The sequence below is a fragment of the Theropithecus gelada genome, chromosome 11 (assembly GCF_003255815.1).
Source record: "Theropithecus gelada isolate Dixy chromosome 11, Tgel_1.0, whole genome shotgun sequence".
Taxonomy (NCBI): domain Eukaryota; kingdom Metazoa; phylum Chordata; class Mammalia; order Primates; family Cercopithecidae; genus Theropithecus; species Theropithecus gelada.
Genome location: NC_037679.1, coordinates 106,829,466 through 106,835,113, shown reverse-complemented (window position 1 = coordinate 106,835,113; position 5,648 = coordinate 106,829,466). Strand labels below are relative to the sequence as shown.

Sequence of the window (5,648 nt, the reverse complement as noted above, 5' to 3'; positions counted from 1 at the left end):
TAATAAAAGAAATCAAGTCACAGATTGCCTCAGCTTAGTGAACTCCAAGCAGAATAAATACAAAGAAAACCAACCTCAGATACATCACAGTCAAAGTGTTAAAAATAAAAGATAAAAATAAATTATTAAAAGCAGCCAAAGAAAAAATTACGAATGATGGCTGATTTCTCATCAGAAACAGTAGAGGCCAGAAGACAATAGAAAAGGTTCCCCACCCCCTCATATAGTTTGTCTGTGTTCCCACCCAAATCTCACCTTGAATTGAAGCTCCCATAATTCCTACATGTTGTGGGAGGGCCCTGGTGGGAGGTAATTGAATCACGGGGGTGGGTCTTTCCCATGCTGTTCTTGTGATAAAGTCTCACGAGATCTGATGGCTTTTTTTCTTTTTTTTTTTTTTGAGTCTGATCTTATTTATTTGTTACTCAAAAAATCTTATTTCTGACTGGATTCAGACTTAGAAGTAGAAGCTCGCAGAGAGGAAAGTCTGTGTCTCTTCACAATTTGTTCCTGGAACTTCTCTTTAGCCTCTTTCATTCTCTTGCCCAAAAGTTTAGCACATTCTGCAGCCTCTTCCTTATTTTTCTTAGTACGCGGCATCTTCAGAGCAATATACTGCCCTTTGTGCCACAGGAAATGTGGAGTAATAAGACGATGAATCTTGGGTGCTTTGGTCCTAGGTTTCTTACCTTCTTTGTTTAAGGGCTTTATTACAACATACTGGTGGACATCATCTTTTTCAGAGAGATTGGAAAGTTTGCGGATTCTGCTAGCTCTTTTGGGCCCCAGGTGACGAGGCACCATAGTATCAGTCAGTCCAGGAATATCCTTCTTTCCTTTTTTCCTTTTTTCCTTTTTTTTTTTTTAACAATAACCAAGTTGAGAACGCTCAGATTGGCATCCACTATGCAACCACGAACTGATTTTCTCTTTCTCCAGTTCTCCTTGGTCTGTAACAGGAATACTCCTTACTCAGTAACAGGCAGACACAGCTATGGGTCAAGACACGCTGCTTCATGGGAAAACCTTGTTTGTTGTTCCCACCACTGATTCGCACCACATAACCTTTCCATTCTTCACCCAGAGCATCAGCAGCAACTTCTGTGGCCATAAGCTTCTCATAAAAAGTACAAAATTTGCGTTCATCATCTACCTTAATGAGTTTCTGGCAGCCAGTGACTGGGAAGGAGATGTTCAGTTTCATCTTGAAGCAGCTAAACGCCTCTAAGACCTGATGGCTTTCTAAAGGGAGTTCCCCTGCACTTCTCTCTTGCTTGCCACCATGTAAGAGGTGGCTTGCTCCTCCTCTGCCTTCCACCATGATTGCAAGGCCTCTCCAGCTATGCGGAACTGTGAGTCCATTTAACCTCTTTTTCTTTATAAATTACCCAGTCTCAGGTATGTCTTATTAGCAGCATGAGAACAGACTAGTACACCCCACACCACCCCCCAAAAATAGAAAAGCTTTCTTAAACAAATGGAAAAAAACAAGCAAAACCTGTCAGCCTAGATGTCTATCTATATTTCTTTTTCTTTTTCTTTTTTTTTGAGGTGGAGTCTTACTCTGTCACCCAGGCTGGAGTACAATGGCGTGATCTCAGCTCACTGCAACCTCCAACTCCCGGGTTCAAGCAATTCTCAGCCTCGCGAGTAGCTGGAACTGCAGGCGCATGCCATCATGCCTGGCTAATTTTTTGTATTTTTAGTAGAGACGGGGTTTCACCGTGTTAGCCAGGATGGTCTCTATCTCCTGACCTTATGATCTGCCCACCTCAGCCTCCCAAAGTGCTGAGATTACGAGTGTGAGCCACTGCTGCGCCTGGCCACATCTATTTATATTTCAACCTAAAGGTAAATAAGGATATTTTCAGAAAAAAGGAGAATTCATTTCCAGGAAACCCACTCCACCAGAAATGATTAACAGAAATAATGTCAACGGAAGTATAGATCTGTAGGAAAAAATGAGAGACCCAGAGAGCATAAACATAAGTCTAAATAGAAAAGAGAGTTATACTTTCTTCTTTTTTTTTTCTTTTTAGTTACATGATCTCACTCTGTTGCCCAGGTTGGAGTGCAGTGGCATGATCATAGCTCACCACAGGCTTGACTCCTGAGCTCAAGCAATTCTCCTGCCTCAGTCTCCCAAGTAGCTAAAACCACAAGCACATGCCACCATCCTTGGTTAATTTTTTTTTTTTCTATTTTTTAGAGAGAGGGTCTCACTATGTTTCCCAGGCTGGTCTCAAACTCCTGACCCCAAGCAATCTTCCCACCTCAACCTCCTAAGTAGCTGGGATTACAGATATGATCAGTGCTCCTGGCTTATCTACACATTTAAAAAAAACAATTGGCTGCCAATACAATAACAATATATTTCAAAGTATGTAACATTTAGAAGTAAAATATAGGACAACAAGAGCTCAAAGAATTGGAAATGGGTAAAAAGAATTGGAAGTGGGTAAACAGAATTAGTGTTAGGACCACAAAAGGAGAATAATTTGAAGGTAGACTGTTAAAGATATTTGTAATCTCAGGCAGGCATGGTGGCTCAGGCCTGTAATCCCAGCACTTCGGGAGGGTGAGGCAGGTGGATCACGAGGTCAGGAGTTTGAGACCAGCCTGGCCAACATGGTGAAACCCCATCTCTACTAAAAATACAAAAAATTAGCAGGGCATAGTGGCAGGTACCTGTAATCCCAACTACTTGGCAGGCTGAGGCAGGAGAATCACTTAAACCCAGGAGGTGGAGGTTGCAGTGAGCCAAGACCATGCCACTGCACTCCAGCCTGGGCAACACAGTGAGACTCCGTCTCAAAAAAAAAAACAACAAAAAAATATATTTGTAATATTAACAAAAACTACTAAAAATAAAAGATGTTTAGCTAAAAAGTCAATGGTACATTTAAAAATACTCAGTTTGGCTGGGTGCAGTGGCTCACGCCTGTAATCCCAGCACTTTGGGAGTTCAAGGCAGGCAGATCACAAGGTCAGGAGATCGAGACCACGGTGAAACCCCATCTCTACTAAAAATACAAAAAAAAAAAAAAAAAAAATTAGCCGGGTGCGGCAGAGGGTGCCTGTGGTCCCAGCAACTCAGGAGGCTGAGGCAGGAGAATGGCATGAACCCGGGAGGCAGAGCTTGCAGTGAGATTGCGCCACTGCACTCCAGCCTGGGCGACAGAGCGAGAATCCGTCTCAAAAAAAAAAAAAATACTCAATTTATTGAAAAGAGGGCAGGAAAAGAGAAATAGAGTATATTAGTCCATTCTTGCATTACTATAAAGAAATACCTGAGACTGGGTCATTTATAAAGAAAAGAGGTTTAATTGGCTCATAGTTCTGCAGGCTGTACAGGAGGCATGGTGGCATCTGATTCTGGGGAGGCCTCAGGACACTTTTACTCATGGCAGAAGGCAAAGCGAGCAGGCATCTTACATGGCAGGAGCAGGACCACGGACAGAGGGGCAGGACAGAGGGGCGGGTGCCACACACTTTTTTTTTTTTGAGACAGAGTCTTGCTTTGTCACCCAGGCTGGAGTGCAGTGGTGCAGTCTTGGCTCACTGCAACCTCCACCTCCTGGGCTCAAGCGATTCTCTTGCCTCAGCCTCCCAAGTAGCTGGGATTACAGGCACCCGCCACCACACCCAGCTAATGTTTGTATTTTTAGTAGAGATGGGGTTTTACTAGGTTGGCCAGGCTGGTCTTGAACTCCTGACCTCAGGAGATCCACCCACCTCAGCCTCCCAAAGTGCTGGGATTACAGGGGTAAGCCACGGCGCCTGGCCGGTGCCACACACTTTTAAATAACCAGATCTCACGAGAACTAACTCATTATCATGAGGACAGCACCAAAGGGGAATCCACTCCCACGATCCAGTCACCTCCCACCAGGCCCCACCTCCAACAGTGGAGATCACAATTTGACATGAGATTTGGGCAGGGACACAGACCTAAGCTATATCACAGAGAAACAAACAACAGATGGAACAAGTAGAAAAAAATATTATGGGTTTTTTAAGATGTTAAAAGTAAACCTAAAAATACAAAAAAAATCATATTAAATACAAATGAGACAAGCCTGGGCAATGAAGTGGGATCCCATCTCTACAGAAAAAGTTTGAAGATTAACCAGGCATGACGGTGCACACTTACAGTCCCAGCTACTCAGGAGGCTAAGGTGGAAGGACTGCTTGAGCCCAGGAGGTCGAGGTTTCAGTGAGGCATGATGGTGCCACTGCACTCCAGCCTGGGTGACAGAGTGAGAGCCTGTCTCAAAAAAAAAAGAAAATGCTAATAGACTAGCCCCTCCAATTAGAAAATAGAGAACGAAAGTCTCAGGTTACTTTGTTTACAAGAAACACATTAGAAATATAAAGACACAACCAAGTTGAAAATAAAATAGTAAAAAATTATATATTGTACAAACACTAAACTTAAGAAAACAATATTTGGGTTGTGCGCAGTGGCTCCTGCCTCTAATCCAAGCACTTTGGGAGGCCAAGGCGCAAGGTCACTTGAGGCTAGGAGTCTGAGACCAGCCTGGCCAACTTGGTGAAACTCTCTCTCTATTAAAAATATAAAAATTAGACAGGTGTGGTGGTACACATTATAATCTCAGCTACCTGGGAGGCTGAGGCAGGAGAATCACTTGAACCTAGGAGGCGGTGGTTGTAGCAAGACAAGATTGCACCATTGCACTCCAGCCTGGATGACACAGCAAGACTCCCTCTCAAAAAAAAAAAAAAAAAAGCAATGTTTGCCTTGTTTGTGGCTATATTAATATCAGATAAAGCATCTATCTTTCTTTCTTTCTCTTTTCTTTCTTTCTTCCTTTCTCTCTCTCTCTCTCTTTCTTTCTTTCTTTTTTGACACAAGTCTTGCTCTGTCACCCAGGCTGAAGTGCAGTGGTGCGATCTCGGCTCACTACAACCTCTGCCTCCCGGGTTCAAGCAATTCTACTGCCTCAGCCTCCAGAGTAGCTGGGATTACAGGCCCCTGCCACCGCGCTCAGCTAATTTTTGTATTTTTAGTAGAGATGGGGTTTCACCATGTTGGCCAGGCTGGTCTCAAACTCCTGACCTCCTGATCTGCCTACCTTGGCCTCCCAAAGTGGTGGGATTACAGGTGTGAGCCACCACGCCTGGCCCAGAGAAGATACCTTTCAAGCAAAGAGTATTCTAGAGATAAAGAATATTTCTTAATACTAAAACATTAAATTAGTTAAGACATAAAAATCCTAAATCTGTATATACTTAATAAGAGAGCTTTAAAATCTGTAAAGCAAAAATTAACAGACTAAAAAGAAATAAATGAATCCACAAACATACGGAGATTTTAATAGCCCCTATTAGTAATTGTTAGAATAAGTTGGGGAAAAAAGTGAGGTCATAGAAAATTTGATAGCATTACCAATTAGTTTGACTTAATTGACTACAGAATATTATACTCAAAAATTGCAGGGCCGGGCGCGGTGGCTCAAGCCTGTAATCCCAGCACTTTGGGAGGCCGAGACGGGCGGATCACGAGGTCAGGAGATCGAGACCATCCTGGCTAACACGGTGAAACCCCATCTCTACTAAAAATTACAAAAAACTAGCCGGGCGAGGTGGCGGGTGCCTGTAGTCCCAGCTACTCGGGAGGCTGAGGC

At 43.3% G+C, this 5,648-nt stretch overlaps 1 pseudogene; it reads right to left on the bottom strand.

The window, feature by feature from the left end:
- Window positions 1-400: 400 nt before the first annotated feature.
- Window positions 401-1,204, bottom strand: LOC112635205 (annotated as a pseudogene).
- Window positions 1,205-5,648: the final 4,444 nt, after the last annotated feature.